This window comes from Anguilla rostrata, chromosome 12 (assembly GCF_018555375.3).
Source record: "Anguilla rostrata isolate EN2019 chromosome 12, ASM1855537v3, whole genome shotgun sequence".
Lineage (NCBI taxonomy): Eukaryota > Metazoa > Chordata > Actinopteri > Anguilliformes > Anguillidae > Anguilla > Anguilla rostrata.
Genome location: NC_057944.1, coordinates 13,868,914 through 13,887,347, shown reverse-complemented (window position 1 = coordinate 13,887,347; position 18,434 = coordinate 13,868,914). Strand labels below are relative to the sequence as shown.

Here is an 18,434-nt window from a genome sequence, read left to right as displayed (position 1 = left end):
CTATACACGCCGTACTTACGCTCCTTAAACTCCCCACGACCTGACCACGTGACTAAAATAAATCTCCACAGGGAGATCAGCGGCGGGAACATTCCCTCAGCGAGGACCGCTCACCGTTAAGCATGTATGTATTCTGACATTGATCACAGTGACCTAGATAGCCGATGGTTACTGTAATATACATTATAATATAAAGGACGGGGAAAAGCCTATAAAACTGAATTACAACAACAAGAAGAACCAATTTCAAAATGAATATAAACCATGTGCAAAATGAATGAATAACAATATGCATTTCACCAGTCATTTACTGAAGTCAGCTGGCAGGTTCAAGCAAATCGTTCTCTCTGTTCTCCACAGCTCTGCTTAATTTTGGAAGGTTCCCATGTGTTGATGAACTGGATCTTAAAGATTTGATAATGTTAAGGAAAATCACGTCTTGAACGTCATCTTTCTGTCATTTTGAAACCCTAGCCGATTGTGCCTTCAAAAACGACTTCCCGAGACTGGCCTGCCCCTAACCACGTGTTAACTGCCACTAATAACATAAAATAGCGAGTAGGCTACAAAGCTCTTTCTTAAGTCAGCTGCAATTGTTTATCTCGGGAAGGGATGCTTGGGTGGAGCAAATAGAAATATTCCTATCGTTCTGTAGTCTTATCATGACAATCTTATCATTTCAATGAATTCTTTTTGTAGTGAAAATCTGTTCATTCACGGTTCATAAACACCACGCTTTCAAAGTTTATACTGTTCTAAATGGTAAAAAGAAAAGAATAAGCATTCTTACTCGTTGGGTGCACTTCATGTTTCAGTGTGGAAGGACAGAACTAACTTGTAGGCTAAAGAAAACCTCATCTGGTACAAAGGAGTTGATACCGATATGCTCCTTTTCCCATGCTTAACCCATGTATGAACGTTGTCGACACACATTCACCGTGCAAATGTAGTCCAGCTGTTTTAATTACAATAGTGTATTTTTGCTGTGTCATTTTATTTTATTTTAATTAGGCGTGTTGTTTGACATACTGTCTGTAAATGACACGCTGTTCTACTCTCGTAGTAGCGAAGTAAAACACTGTACATGTCCAGATTTGACTGGAGTGATATTAGATTGGAAGCAAAATGCATCTATATCGCCATCTTTTGGCTAGTTAACTGGTGTTTGCAGCAAACGTCACAGATTTTAAAGACAAAGGAACAAATCGCCAGTGATTTAAAAACTTCCTTGATTAAATCAATTACGAAGAAAGCTTTGTTAAAAAAAAAGATGATAACAAATTAAGGCTTATCTGAATTTGCACAAGCCCCGCCTTGAGGTAGTGCAATTCCTGTCAGATCGAGCTTTACTGTTCCCCGGTTGGTACCTAAGGTTGCCGTGTGCGTAAATACGCACTTAACCAGTCTAATATAACTAGACGCCTCCCGTATCGATTTGGCAGGTTTCGCCTCCTTACATACTGTACAGACTAAGAAGATGGTAGAGTATTACTGCCTGTATAATTTTAATTGAACTATCGGATATACGGAGTTGTTAATATAGGCTGCATTACGCGCCCAGTTCCTTAATACGGATATTTTGAATATGTCACCAAAGATAGCTTGCAGGGGCACATTGATCATATTTTCAGGAATAAAAAGAAGTGGATTCCTTCAACATTTTTTTTGCGTTTGACTTGAAAACTTCACGGTTTGTTCATAGAGAACCGCCGTTCACCTGGCGCCAGACATCTGTGCTTCCACTTAGTCTAAAGAAGTGAACGATCCAGAGTATGGACATCTCGTAAGGAGCGGAACTAAGACACTCGATTCTGGATTGTCTTGGATTTAAAAGACAGAAATCTGCACGTTGTTTTCATTTCATCCTGTCTTATGGGTTGACGGTAAGCTCATAGATCAGCATTTTATGTTTGCTTCAGAAATGATACACGAGAAATAAACTGTTCATTTTTAAACGTATTATTGCACTGTTGGACGTATGTATGGCTGAGAAGTGAACATAATTTAATGATTTGTCAACGATAATGCTTCGGGGGATTTACTTGCCTTTACTTTTAAAATATGTAAAATAATTATTTTGGTAAAGATTAACACAGTATCAGTGTACCGACTGTAAATCTTGTGCCAAATGTAGGGAATTTATAAAGAAGAGCTGGATGCCTGTATTCTCATTTTCTTTAACTGAAGCAACAATCAATATAAGACATTAATGTAAATAATTGGGCAAACATTGAGGGGGATATGACATTGATCAAGTGGTGTCAACATTGCAGATGTTGTCTATATACTGAATATATACTGAAGTGTGTGTGTGTGTACCCTCCTTTACATCAGTGCATGCATTATGATTCTCTCTAGACTAACCAGTATTTGCCAGTAAGAGTTAGATGAAAGAACTTTTTTTGCATGTCTCCTCAAAAGGTTTTATCAAATAATGGTTAATTAATAATTATGTTAACTTAATCAGCGAGTCAGTTCATCAAAGGACATGGCAGCATGGTTATTAATGAGGCAAAAGGCTCACTTTATTGAATTAGATGTTCTCTGTGTCATGGCAGCGTATGGCACAGCTTTTGTGAATGCAGAGACTGTCAGATGCGAGACAGATGTACATCAGAACCATAGATTTCTATGGTTTCACTGATTCTATGGTTTCACTGAAGCGTCATCCTGTCCAGAGCTTTCAAGGGAGAATGCTACAAATCTTTAGTTTTATTTATTTATTTTTTTAAAAATTGTATAAACATAGTACTCATTCTAAAAAAGAAAGGGTACAGCCTGAAAGAGACCCTTTAAGCATTGCCATTGTTTGCCTTTTGTCTTTTTTATACATAGAGTTCAAGGTTGCATTGTGAGCACAACTTCAGCGTCCTTCCTGAGCATACATGCTTTTTCTTCTCCGTACATAGTTTAAGAGTCTTTTCGGACCTGTGCACATATTGAGTGATTTGCATGTGCATGCACTGTACTTTGCATTTTTAAATATTTATCCTACTTTTTCGAATATTAGAGACATACTCCGCAAATAGCATTCAAAAATAAGAATCAGGACACAATCATGACATGGTTGACTGACCGGCAGTATCATTGCATTGCTTTTATTTGCTCTTCAGATACCTTTATCCAGGATTATTTGCACAGCTGCCCTATCAACATACTATAAGGTATTAACGTGCATGTTTTGATCACAAGGATGAGAGCATTGTCCACCCCTGGAATTCAAACCTGCAGCCTCTGAATTTTGATGCCCTGTGCCATTGCATTATATTGCTACCATTGTGTCATATCGTCATGGAACATTAAGTTAAGAATGGGAGGCTCTGAGCTGCGCCCAGTGTAGTTCAGAGCAAAGTTGAGCATATGAATGAGGGCACTGAAAACGCTCCAAGTCTTACTTTTTTTGTGGATCGCATAATCCCATTCCAAGGACAAAGGACAGAAGACTGTCCCATTACGGGAGGATGACAAGGGCTGCTTTTAAATGGTGTTTTAACCTTGAGTGGGCTCACTTGATTGTAACAATTAATGGACAGCATGTTCACTCGTATAAAGGCCGTCAGCAGTGCTTGTGCTGTGATCTATATCAGAGAAAGACATACAGTTCAGTGTCATCTCTGCGTCACATGTAATGAGCCTAGCACCATCTGGTTTTTCTGTTCAGGAAGATAGTGCGTCCACATACTATAGTATCTTGTTCCCTTATTTAGCCTTATTTAGTCATATTTAGCCAGAATGACATTGCATATTCCGGAACAATCTGGAAAAGTGGCTGGGTGAATTTCCTACGAATATAACGAAGACTACATGTGATTTGTTACAAAATGGTTATGTTTGTTGTTCCAGTGGAATAGTTAGACATTTTGTGACAATGTTATGGCATACTGATTTAAAGTGTTGACTATGCTTTGTATTAAATCCAATTACCTGTTGTGCAGTAGCCCTAGAAGTGCAGTATAATCATTATATTTCTTCTCTATTCAGTATGCATCGTTTACCGTGATAGCACTGTGTATGGTATTATGAAATGCAAAATCCAGATCTAGCATACAATATCCCTGACTGGACATAGCATTTGGTAAACAAAAACAAAACATGAAATGATTTATTCTCAGACTGACAAAGTGATGACGGATGAAATGCATCCCAGGCCTGGTGCTGTTCATGCTTCCTATCACTTCACTTCTGTACTAGCCAATGTCCTGCTCTGTTGTGTCAGAGACGCTTTTAATTGAGTGTCACTCAAAATGGTGGCAGAGAGACTGGGTGGCGAACTGGGACTGGGTGAAACTATTTTCCTGCAGGATACTAAATTTAATTTAATTTTTGCTAGATACACAAAGGTATTTTTTTTTAGAGATGACTAACTACGACTAATCTATTCAGCACTCGTAAATTTACTATTCAAGGGCATCATTCTACAATAAACATTGCATTTTTTAATGGGAATAGGGACATTTTCTCACAGAGTTTACTTTCAGCTGATTTGTTTCTGTGTGTTTTCAAAACTGAACTCATTGGCATTGAATTCAGGTGTGTCCGTGCACTGCTACTGCATGCAGGATGGCACTTGACAGTGGCTTTGGTTTTGGTTTCAATGAAACTTCACGATCACGCTTAGACCCTTGGTGCTTCCCTGCCACTGAGGTTTTCTGGAGAATGTGCAGGTGTTGTAGAGAATGCATATGTATTCTTCACACTGTATTGACACAATGCAGACAAACAGAAAACCCAACAGCTCCCTCTCCTGGGAAAGCCTCTATCTCACAAAGTCCACCACACACCACAAAGTACATCAGACCGGTAGGTACGTACGGTATCTGACCTGACAATCTAAAATCTTTATTATTCTATATTTTTAGAAATCAATCATCAGTGGTTGTTAGTAATTTCAGAGGACTGACCATAAGTCAAATAATCTATCATACAGTATTATGTTAGAGAGCAGGAATGTATGTGAGATGTTTTCACATCATCTTGTGCTGACAACCTGTCGACTGGGGGGATGCAAGCAAACTGTTACAACAAATGACTGTTATTTCCTTTTCCATTTAATTAGTGCTTTCCTGCAAAGTAAGCCTACCCATCCCTTATATCTGCCATTCCTTAGAATGCATCATTAAATTTGCCAGATTTTATTTCTGTTGCAAGAGTACTAATTCCTGGAAACTTATTGAAAACTCACTGAAAAATCAATAAGTCAGAATGGACTGGGAACACTGTTTAAAATACAATTGAGCCAGGGACTACTAACTAGATAGCAGATACCTGAAGGAATTCTTCCACAGTGCTTGTTCTTCTTCACCAGTTCTTGATGCGGAGGGAGAGGGCATTTTGCTTCCTACTTTATATAACAGGACAAGTAGTCCTTTCTAGCTTCTCGCACAGGTGTAAGTTAATTATTATATTATTATTTTATACCATCCATTGCTGTGAAATATATTCATTTTGTTAATGAATTACAGATGTAATTAATGTCCTCTGCGTTAATTACTCATGTGAGTGATTTACATAATTTGCCAGCATTATTGTAGGCGTCACAGAGGTTCCAATATGCATCCATGTCTATAAATGCTGTCTGGACTCTGTCCAGTGCTTATGACGATATATATACAGGACTCCTGTTTATACAAGCATATTGATGAACTCTTCAGTTACTAATTGAATGATTTAAAAGATTTTATCCACTTGCCCACTACCTCTGTGTTTGCCGCTATGAGAAATGGGTTGGACTTTGAGACACTAAGATTGCGATCACAGACTGGGAAAGGAGGGGGGGGGGGGGTAGGATAGGGTGAGTCACGCATGCAGATTTGGGGGGGAGAATGCGATTGCGGAACAGTGGAGGGAGGGGGGAGGGGGTGAGAGTGCAGTTGCAGACTCCCTACAGTACTTTACAGGTCCCCCCCCCCCCCCCTTTTGAAGACCGGGGCCTTATAGAATTCAGCACAAGCTCTGAGCCTTCCCGGCCTCTCCTCATTCAGCATGCAGAGATGCTGTCAAAACCAGTGGCATTGACTAAGAAAACATGGAGACGGGCACAAGTACATTTTTCCATTTCACTCTCCACACTCATTTTTTATCATTAGCAAATGGATACGAGACGTGTTTCATAAAGTCATCTGAATTGCAAACATAATTCAGACATTCAGAAGAGTCAGGTTTCTTTTGAAGGACTTTATGCTATCGAGCCGGATGACAGGAATTATTTGTCAGGTGAAACATTATGATTGTGACATCATACAGTAAATGGCAATATGCATTTTGACTGAAATTTAATTTTGAAATGATCATCAGTGGATCAGTTTGTTTTAAATGGCATTCAACTTTGTCCTTAAAAATGACTTAAAAGTAAAAGTGCAGCCACGCGTAAATCACAAATGCCTGTATTAAAAAATATATATTCACTGAAATTACATCTTCCCACAATGGCCTTGACTCAATGATGAATGAATGACAGCTTTTCATGTGCCTACATTGCAAACGTCTGATATGCTTTTCATGGCTACATCATTTCTTGTTCTGTCAACTGTGTGTGATCATGCAGCTGAGGTAGCCTGGAAAAAAATCTTTGATATTTTCGCCCATGGGTTCAACTTCAAAGCAGCCCAGTTCCATAAACATTGTATGTGTTTGGGGTGGCACGGTGGCACAGTGGGTAGCACTGTCACCTCACAGCAAGAACGGGTTTGAATCTGGCTTGGGCCTTTCTGTGTGGAGTTCTCCTCATGTCCACCAGGTTCTCCGGTTTCCTCCCGCAGTCCAAAGACATTCGGGTAGGCTAATTGGAGACTCTAAATTGCCCATATTGTAGGTATGAGTGTGTGAGTGAATGGTGAGGGAATGGTGTGTGTGCCCTGCGATAGATTGGCGGCCTGTCCAGGGTGTATTCCTGCCATTCGCCCAATGCACGCTGGGATAGGCTCCAGCACCCCCTGTGACCCTGCCCAAGAGAAGCAAGTATAGATAATGGATGGATGATGTATGTATTTGAAAACATTGCACTATGTATGCTCTGTATGAGCCACATTTATGAGATTTTATATGCATTTTCTCCACTTTTCAAAAACTGGGGCAAATCCTATAAAAATGATAGCAGTTTGTCCATAAATTTGATATGCCATATACAGTCAGCTATTTGTTGAGAGCGCTTGCATGTACTGTCATTGTGAAGTCAAGGACAACTTTTGATTGAATTCAGAATTCTGAATGATTAAGGATTCATATTATTACTGTAGCTCTCCCTTGCTTTGTGTGGCTTTGTACACACTTGCATTGCCTCCTGGGTGTGGATAGCGCTGCCATGTGCGTAGATGCACCCCAAGGCTCCAGAATAGAGTCTTAAATGTCTGTGCCAACTGGGGTTGGGGGGTCCCTCAGGGGTGAAGAATAATTGGCTACTGCTTTGCAAATGGTGGAGAGACTTCATTGGTTTGTACTGCCTCGTCACAGAATAACCTTTATGGTGCATTGGATACCTGCAGTCTGTGAAAAGTAAAGAGCCAGTTTGGGAATTTAGCAAAGATTACTAAGTTACCTCCTATACTTTATGCTAAGTGTCATGAGGCCTGTATTAATCCCATTTAATCAGGATATCAGTCAAACATTCTATCAGAAAGACAGCATCTTCTACTGTACAGGTTTCCTGTCAATTCACTGAGGCATTAGATTTTAGTTTGTTCAGAGGGCAGGAATCCTCCTATCGGCTCACTAACACAGCAAACTTATTGTCTTCAGGTCTCTCATCCAAGTACTAACTAACTCAAATCCTGCACAGCCTCAACCTTATGCAACCTTAAGGCAGGAATAAGGTTTGAGGAGGTATGGCTGCTGGCTCAGGATGATGTACTATAGGTAGATTAGGCATCTTGTATGCATGCATTTGCTTATCTCAATCCAGGGTATTGCAAATATGATTGCATTTGATGATTTGCTTACAGAGAAATTTTCATTTCTTAATGTAAACCAAGTCCACAAAACCAGGAATTCCAGACAACAGAACAAACCACAAAATAAAGATTAGACATCCCAAAAAAACAAACCCATGAAATATATTGAGTTTTTTTATTTTTTATTTTAAAAAGCATCAGTGTGACAAGAATGCTGCAATCTCATTTGGAATGTCCAATTGGAAAACTATGTACAAACGTGCCTATACAGTATATGCCCCTGCTGCCAGCTCTGGAGAGTGAAGACAACTCACGGTTCTCCTCTGAAAAACGTTGTCAGCCAGATGCTTCTTCTCACACCACACCCACCAGCCGCACATGTGCAGAGTAGGGGCGGAGGAGACCTAATGCAGGCACAGTGAGAACGTCACGGGTGCCCGGATGACCAACAGGGGTCGCTCAAGCGAGGAACCCTGCTATTCCCGCTGACAGAATCCCTCTCATATATCCTTTGGATGGTACAAAGCCAATTGAGCTCCGCCCCTTCCGGCCTTGTAGCCACAGTCGGCACTGGCACGGGTCAGATTCGATCGGAGACCGCGGTGCTCACTCAGTAAAAAAGCCCATGCCATACCCACCGGATACTTGACTTTTTTTTTTTTTTTTCCCAAATGCCATGCAGCACAGCACTTGTTTCTCAGAGAGGTGCCTCGACTCACAAACATTCTTTCAGACAAATATTCTGCTGTTTCGCCAGACACCGGTGTTTTCTCTTATACTCGGATAACCTGAGCTGAGCTGGGGAGACAGTGCATCGCTTCACTCTGACATTTTCTGCACGTTAACTTCAGTTCTTCTTTTACTAGATACATTATTTATTTTCTGGAAGATTAATATTTTGACATACGGTGCCCAAAAACCGCATAGTGTACACAGGACGTGGACAGGCAAGACGTGAGGGGGGGTTATAACGTTTGTGGCAAAAATCTCAAAAACAATTTTTCACGTGGAACTGTTTGCTGGCATTTCCCCTTCATTTCCCTGCACCGCCTCTGGCGCGGATGAGGTATCGCTTGCTGGAGGCACCGCCATGTCAGACGCCACCTTTTCAGGTGGGGAAGCGTGCGAGGGGGCCATGGGAAACGCCGGCAGTTGTTAGGACACCGCGGCTGCGCCGAACCCTAATGAGCCCATCGGAGGCTTGTTACGCCGCCTCCTTCGCCTCGCTCTCCGAGAGCCAGACGCAGCGCCATTTCCCTAATGACTGTAATTGACTGAGTGATGGTTGGAGGAGACAGAACTGGAGCACTGGATAACATTCGTTTCGCACGGCTCTGAATCACTGGTGCCCGCCACAGGCTGCCAGCGCTTAAAATTCTCTCTCTTGTCAGATTCTCCTGCCGGAACCCCCGTGAACTCGGAAGAGGTCCTCTTTGAAGCCACCTGAATAATGTCGCGCTGCTCATTACTCATAAAACACGCTCACACGGCACGGGGCTCTCTTCTAAAATCGGCTTTTAAAAATGCCCGTGGATCAATTTCTAGACTCTGAAACAGCTGATTCACTCCATAAAAAGTTTACACGATTATTGTGGATATTATGGTTGGGTAAGCAGGCCAAGATTAAAAACAGAATTAATAGCACAGAGAGGGGGTGTTGGGAACAGCTGAACTGAGACTTCAGTGCAGTAATGTTTTTAATGTCTTGAATGCATACAGTTTAGCCTGAGTTACTCCTTACATTATGGGTTTGCAATGAATTTACTGTGATCACTTTTGAAGCTTGTTTACTGAAATGCATTAGCTGCAAAATACATGTGGAAGTGTATCACAGGGCAAGGGGGTAATCTTAGCATGTGTTCCTCTGTATTTTTTGTGTCTGTTCTCATCTGTACTTACACGTATTGTCTCCCCTCTGCTCCCCTAGGCTGATGTGATTTCCCAGTAACAGTAACAACACCTACCAAACCGCCAACTGTCAGTCTACTAGCATTTTGTGCATTCACATTACAGTGGTCCACTAGCATCAGGGCGATTCGCCAACTGTTTTATATTCTTTAAGCGATGCTGATCCTCATCTCAGCTGCCTAGACTCGACTCTGTTTGCGGAATGCATTAGCGCCAATTTGGAAAATGTTGGCATACCGACAGAAGCTGGTTCTGTACTGTCACTTGCCAACTCCTGCAACAGGAGAGAAGGACTCCACTGAGCTGCCAAGCGCAGATACCCAAACATCTGCCCCAGTATGACGACAACCATCGCAATTCTGGACCCATGCAAAGTAGTTTAAAAACATTAAAGCTCTTGAGAGTTTCTACCGGCTTTCATTACATTTTTAGACATGTTTACGTCAGAATTGCCATTTTATGTTGTTTCAGCTTTCTAACAACCTGTTAAAGTAACACTAATTAAAAATATTGATTGAGTCAAAAGGCTATTGCAGATGTGGAAGTACAGGGGTGTATGGGGAAAACACAATTACAAACAAGAGTGCAAATACATTGTGCACTGAAATGATTGAGTTACCCTCATGACTTCACTAAATATGATGGTATGCCCACTCTTGCTTGGCCTTTTTATTACAGAGAAACCATTGCTTAAGAGAGGATAACCTTTGAGCCTACCACTTGACAGAATGAAAGTGCAACTGAATTCAAACTGAATTCAGAGAGTCTGATTACAGAGTCTGGGAAGTCTTCTTGAGGCTGAGAGCGTTAAAACCCCTTAACCCCAAGCATTTCCACCTGGTTTGCACTACTCTGAAATAAAGTCTTACACTTTGTGGCGACACAGAGCAGAAAGATTATGCCATTATTTGAAGGGCACATGTGCACAATCAAGACCATGTATCTGTGGCAGCTGCGTTGACCGAGTTTAGCTTGCAGCTGTAAATGTTTTTATCCACATTCTGAACATGTTAATCAATGGGAAACTTTCCTATGTAAACTCATAAATATCTCAAAAAAAATATCTGCGTTATTGATTCAAAAAGCACAAGCAACTAGGTGAAGCCACTGGCCAGACTTGGTAGGTCTTGCTGAAAAGCTGTAGGAGAAGTAGCAAACAGAATGTAGAGGTGAAATATGAAGAAATAAGTCCAACGCAAAAATAGCTTTTTCAGTGAACTTACATGGCGACCAGTGGTTCTATAGCTTTGTCTAGCACCTAATCTTTGAGCGAATCTTCACTTCATAAATATGAAAATGAAAACTCTAATTGTGATCCACTTTTAAAAGCTCTTCAATTTCTACTGTCACAGTGTAAAACCATTTTATCTGATCTATCAGAACATAGCAGTTCAGATAACCAAACGCCTGCTGAACAAAATACCACTGTAGTAAAGAGCATTGGGTGGCCAGATGTCTGCGATACTCTACGTTGACGTCTGTTGGATTGATTTGACCTAGCAGACACCTTTATCTTGAATAGGAGTGGACATATTCTGGATTATGGAGATATTTACATTGACAAGAGAGCCATAGCGACGCAAGTATTGGACACACTGAAAGTGAATGCAATGTAAGTGCATTACATGTGGACATTTAAAACTTTTTTTCCAAATTACTTATTACAAAGTAGAATTCTTGGTTACTTCAAAAATGGCAAGTCGTCAGCAGAGCTTGCTTCAGTCAAGGCTGGCTGTGCTCAATCAGCTGAATGTAATTATCAATTGAATGTGGTTAATTGGATGATTGAGTAATTAAAAGGGTAATTACTTTTTCAGATGGGTGATATAGATGTTTGATAACCTTTTTCATTAAATAAATGAGGTAATGATTTTAAAAATGTGTTTTGTGCTTACTCAGTTTCCTTTTGTCTAATATTAAATTTGTCTAAAGATCTGAAACCATTTAGTGCATCAAATATGCAGTTAAAGAGGAAATATCAGGGAGGGGGCGAATAATTTTTCACGATACTGTACAGACACACACACACACACACACACACACACACACACAAAGTGTAGAGCATATAGCATGTTATCCATTCATGAAGCCAGATATTTATTAAAACAGTTCAATAGCAACACAGTACAGCAGCTCCCATCAACCCTATTTTCGCAGGTACAATTGGCAAACTTACCATAAATTACCTTTGGATCTGGTTTGGGGATTTTGGTGTTCGTTATACCTTTGCAACTGACAGTTTCATTCTGTCTGATATACTTATCCAGGAGAGACAGGGTTGCCGCATGCACATTTATTTAACCTCAGAAAAACCTCCTCAGGCAAATTATTTTGCCTGTGAAATCGAGGAGGAAGACAGGGCAAGCGCAGGTTGTTTATTTTGTGTGTCTTCATCATGCGCCTCCAATACAGTGGACGACTTCTAGATAACTAAAGTCGGACACATTCTCACATTTAACAACATTCTGTTCTAAACCAGGGGCTTTTAGTCCTAGAGGTGCACACATCTTAAATTTCTGCAAAGACTGGGAATCATCCAGCTTCACACGCTATAAGATTCCAACAGGATTATTTTGGAGATTTTTTTGAAATCTTAGCTCTCCTCTTCCTGTTGGAAACTCACAAGAAGTGTGCTGATGTCACACAAAAGCCCTGTCCAGACGGGATTAGTTTCACTGCGGGCGGTCTGTAATTTTACCAGCATAATTCATGTCCGGTACGACCTTGTCAGATATTACGACTATAATAATAATATCTGAAAATATTACTAGAGATAGATTAATCATTTTGAAATACAAACAACGGACATCTCATGGCCATGATTACATACCGCAATAAAATTTCTGGGACATACCATTCACTAGCAATCTGACTGAAAGTACCAGGAGTGAAATGTTACATTTAAACACATGGGTGGGGTAAAAAAAAACAAGGGGTTGTTTGACGCACTCTAGGGGGTTGGTTGGCACAATGATAAAATGCAATCGTTGAAACGAATGAAACAACCAATAGAAACCGTTTTCAACATTTAATTCAAATAAAAAGAAAATATTAATATTTGATGGCATAAATGTTAATATAATGAATATATACAATTAAAAATGTATAATAAATATAATATGAAATAGAGTTGAAACCGGGGTCGGTTGCCACAACCCTGGTATAGGCCTGCAATTAATAATGTGATAAGACAACATGCATTATACATGTATGTATAATGCATGTTATCACATTAATGACACATCCACACCAAGGTTGGTTGTCCCAACCCCAAAATCAGTGTGCCAAACAACCCCGCTCACATTGGGACCCACATCTGTGAAAATATGATGTCACCCAGCCAACATACATCAAAATGAAGTTCTATTTATTAATTATAAATAACAATATAATATACTTTCACGTAATATATCGTTAATTCATCCTTGGTATGAGGCTGCAAATTTACGGTAGAGTAAAAGCAGACAGCATAACACTCTCTCTAGCAGCCTATTTGAGTAGTAGTGGGGCGTCATGACCCCTGTAATAGGTGGACCTGCCATGCGCTATCACCCACTAAGAGAGCGGAGAAGCCAATAAAATGGCTCCCGAGCACCGAAAAACAGAATGATTATTTTGAGATCCATGAGTCATGGACAGCACAAGCTAGCTCCACCAATTTTGGAGTTCCTGAATCCCCACTTTCCCCATCACTGCTCTTTAGATGCTCTGTGCCTTTAAGACTTGAGGAAGGAGCACTGTAGCATGTGATTGCGGTGTGATTGAGAGTGTAATGTGCTTAACTGGATGTGTGTTCCACGCCGCTGCACGAGCGGTGGCCCAACTGCAGCATTGTGGGAAACGAACTCCGTCACATGTCAGGAGTGGGTGCGTGATAGTTCTCCATCGTCCGCCAGGGAATGAAGCACTTTCTGACTACGCTGACAACCTTGACACTGGCACTCAAACCCCTGCACCCGCACCACAGAAACGAATGAAGTAAAATACTGCTTCTTTTCTGCATCGGTTCCACCAGCGCAGTTTTCTTTACACACGTTACAAGACGTGTGTGGAAGATTAAGTGTAGTGCAGATCACCTGAGGACAAGTGCCCTTTTTAATCTTGCCGTTGCCGTTTGGAGGAGGAAATATTCAATTACCACGCTTTTTCTTTACTTTTTCACTTCTGACATTTAAACGCTGGCCAACAAATTGAATTTAAAAAGGGGAAATAGCTTTGCTCTTTTTATTCTTTATTTTTTTTATTGTTGTGATGGCTTCTGTGTGGCAGTGTTTTGTAAAGACCCACCAAGGAGAAAGAAAGCCTTTGTTTTATTGTGCGGTGTACTAAATGCATAGCCTTGGGCGATGAAATGATTTCGCCCTGGCTGTAAAAATATTTGCTCTGCTAAGTGAACATATTAAAGGTCCCACGGGCAGCAATGTAGCAGTGCTCATGCAGTCAGTGGCTGTGCACAAGAGCATTTGCGTAACATCAAAAAAATAAGCTGCAGATACCTGGTGATTACATGGAGCGCCAATATACAGTAGGTTTACTGGGTCACAGATGGGATCTTGTGTGTAGGTCACCATGCCATCATGCTTGGCTGAAGATTATCCTCTTATGCCTTTTAACGGTCTGTGTTTGCAATGCAGCTATTTTGTGTGCATCGATGTGAGTAATGACAGATATTTCTATTCCACTAAATGTTTACAAAATGCGTTCAGCATGATAGTTGAGTGTAAAATTTAAAAAATCTAATAAATACTAACACTGACAACTGACATTAACTAGACAAGGAATATTTCATTTGCATACTCTAAAAAAATTACATTTGATATTTGAGGCCAGTAAAGCAATTTCTTCTATTCTCTATAGACATGTGTCTCCCACAGATCTCTCAGTGGATGGATGTGTGTGTGTGTGCGTGTGTGTGTGTGTGACATATGTGACCAAAAGTATCTGGACCCCCCTTGGTTTTCCATGGTTTGGGCTAGGCCCCTTAGTCCCAGTGAAGGCAAATCATAATGCTGCAGGACACAATCGTATTCTAGATGGTTCTCTGCTTCCCCAACAATTTAGGGAAAAACAATTTATATCATTCATTCTGGGGGAGGGATCAGTACACCAGGAAATATTTAGGGAAAGGGGACATTACAATAGGAAGGGTAAATATTTAGGGAGAGTTTGCCATTGACCAATGCACTTACTTACCATAGCCATAAATAAGAAGCTTCTTATTTTTCCCCTCATGAAAATGACTTCAGAATCAGCTCAGAACAGTCTAAATGAGTTAAAAGAAATGTTCAATCATTACAAGTGTGAGGCAATTAAGAGAGAGCCTTGGAGAATACTTTGCAGTGACCCTAGGTTAGTTAATCAAGAAAATAAATAAAACCGGTTGAGATCGTTGATCATTTTTAATTTTGCCAAAGAATACAGCCCCTCCATTTCCGTATCAGGAGCTATATACTGCTATTTAGTCATTACTGCAGATACAGCTAAAGAACCGTGATAGCATGTCAAAATCAGTATTGCCTAGTGCATATTACTAGCCGACTAGTTTGCTATCGAAGGTAAATGTAAATATCATTAACAAATACAACTATCCAGCAGAAGTTTGGAAGTGTCAGAAGTTCTCAATTAATTATGGTCTGTATTTCGCTGTGCAGTTTGCATTTGTTTAGATACAGTACTGTACCAATGTTCCCTTCTACAAATTGAGGCCAAAAGTGCTAACAAACTTCGCTTGGCTCATTTATGGATTGTGCCAGCTCTTAAAATGGTAATTGAGGGTATTCCAGGTCAGAGACTGACCCACACTAAGCTGGCAAGGGCCAAATATTTACACTGGGAAGCAATTGAATCATGTGAATCAATTGGCTCTTTTTTAAACAACATAATGTTAGTCACCTTAAATATTGTTTGCTTTTTTAAGGTGGAATATTACCTTAGGAATCTAAATGTGAAACAGGGATTTAACTAATGATTACCAGAATTTAAAAAATATTTCAAGGAACTGCAGGAACAGTTTAAAATCATTATGGAAAGTCCTGAGATGATAGAGAGAAGTTTACGTTTTTTAAACATATGAATATTTTGCTGATTAAACTTAGTGTTTAATTTGGGCATCGTGGGGGAAAAAAAGCTTACAAAAACATACAAAAGCTCTCTGACTGTTTTTACTCTGGGAAAAATATTGATCCTCTGTTCAGTCAACAATTCCAAACATATATGCCCTCCTGAAATGATACAAAAGGAAAGGTTTTGACTTCTACACGTTAAAAGTTAAACTCAGGTTCTTTCTATATATTCCCATATGTTCCCAGTGCAGAATGCTATTCATCCCAACCCTCTTTTTGACACCATCCATCACTCTTGTCTGGATAGAGCAAAAAGCAGGACTGTCAGTGAAATGTATGGACCCTGGAAGGTTTTACAGTACAGACACTGCACATCCACCAAAGGCAGAAAGCATACCTACAGTATGTGAAAAAGACCTTCACATATAACATTATTTTCATTGTGAAGCATCCAGGTCCCCTGGAGGTACAGCACTTCTTACAGAAATACTGAAGTTGAACCTAAAATTTACACCTGCCTCGGAGGTAGGGCCGTCCACAGACTTCTGACTCTGCTGTGCTTGTCGGCATCTACAGTAAGTGATGGACGTGAGCAGACAAGGCAGTATTTCAGAGGTTTTCCATTTGAAGGGTGTGACTAATATCTTCATTAGTGCTTTGGATACAACCTGTGGTGATTAAAACTGTGCCTGTTAACTTGTTTATCTGTTGGTGGCAAAACCGTGATTTATGTCACTCCACACAAAGCCACCTTCCAGCACTTTCAGTGTAGACATTCTTTCAAGCAGCAATTTAAATAAAATGATGTGAAGTGAAAGGTTATTTTCTAATTGTTTTATGCACTCTGGAGTAACTGTTCAGTCATTGGTCTCCTTCATTTTTCTCCTTCATCTATTCCTCTACAAATATATGTAGAAGGAATGTTTTTCACTTTATTTAAAATGATCTGAGAAATGTTTTTAAGATTGTGTAGTTTTGATGCACAGATACTCATAATTAATTCATGAAGTGTGACATTTCCTGGTGATTTCAGAGTTCATATTTGTTGGTGCTACACATTGGTGGTGGGTGAGGTGAGTTCCCACTCATCACTGTAAAGCACTTTGAGTGTTTGGGAAAAGTGCTGTATAAATGCAATGATTCAATCATTCATTCATATTTGTAATGAGTCAACCAGAGTTGAATACGGTGGACAAATGGAATTGTAATTGAAATAGGAATGAGTCTTCTTAACATTTAATCACTAAACATTAATCGAAATGTGACACATTTAGTGAAATCTCATCAATTAAACTCAAGTTGCCAGCATTATTAAAATAATGAATAACTATTTCCTTTAAGTGTCCTGTTCTCACTGTGATTGTCATAGGCTCATGTTTAAAGCGATTAGCGCTGGTATCGGCTTCAGCTATTGATGAGGTTGTGATATGGACATTGGAATGTTCCTTGCTCGGTTCTCAAGTGATAATGTAAGCATCTGCTTAGGTGCGTGGTGAAAGCCAAACTGACTTTCCTTTAAATGCTTTGCAAAGAACCGAAGAAAAAAGTGCAATTTTGTCTCACTGAGTAGATTACAGGAAATAAAGCTTTACAACGCTTAGCGCTTAGCTAACATACTCCGCCAGCACTGGAAAAATCATGTACGACATAAACACTTGACAGAGACAGCAAGTGACAAGCTGTGTAGCAGCTCAAGCCCAACCGCATCTAACAAATATCAATGAGAGCCTTCACTCTGAAAGTCTGCGATTAAACTAGGCAAGGCCCCCGGGTTTCCTGTTCTCATTAAAGGAAAGCTTTCTTGACTTTATTTTGATTTGTTGTTACTTAACACATATTCATTTCAAATTTGAAATTGTCTGCTCTGTCGCCTGTACTATGCATCATTTGGCACTTTTCTGTGATTTGTGCTCTTAGTCGCGGTACAGTTTTTGCTTTTGAAATCCGTTCTGTGGCTGTTTTTTTATTTATTTATTTATTTTTAAAAAGCACATTAACAGAATTATAGCTATAGCTGATGTATGTTGAGCTAAGCTGATGAGCTGAGACTGAGATGTCATCTTGGGGCCACCTTATTTGCCCATCTCCAATTAGGAGCTAGGGGTGTAGCGAACATTGATCTGGATCAATGCATCAGTTCAGAGGGCAGCAATCCGAACCAATCGATACAACGTGGAAAAATCAATCGATATCGTTATGAATCATAGCAAAATATTTATTTAACTGTCATTAACATTACAGTGTTTTGCTCTCTCTTGTGACGCAAAGTTTGAATGATCACATTCTCTTCAGACGGCAAGATGAAAAAACACACAGGGCCAAGTTACTTGAAATGATTTAGGAAATATTGGGTAACTTTGGGGACGGAACGGTGGGGGTAGCACCTACAGCAAGAAGGTCCTAGGTTCAAATCCCGGACTGGGCCTTTCTGTGTGGTGTTTGTATGTTCTCCCCGTGCCCACGTAGGGTTTCCTCCAGGTACTCCGGTTTCCTCCCACAGTCCAGAGACATGTGGGTAGGCTAATTGGATACTCTAAATTGCCCGTGGTTATGAGTATGTGAGTGAATGGTATGTGTG

The 18,434-nt window shown here is 40.2% G+C and overlaps 1 protein-coding gene across 1 annotated transcript in view; it reads left to right on the top strand.

The window, feature by feature from the left end:
• Positions 1 to 1,141: 1,141 nt before the first annotated feature.
• Positions 1,142 to 18,434, top strand: part of drd2a (dopamine receptor D2a) — a 33,439-nt gene continuing 16,146 nt past the window's right edge. Inside the window, exon 1 of the mRNA XM_064302553.1 lies at positions 1,142 to 1,883. The gene's annotated coding sequence lies outside the window, so the exon portion shown is untranslated. The remainder of the gene's footprint in view (positions 1,884 to 18,434) is intronic.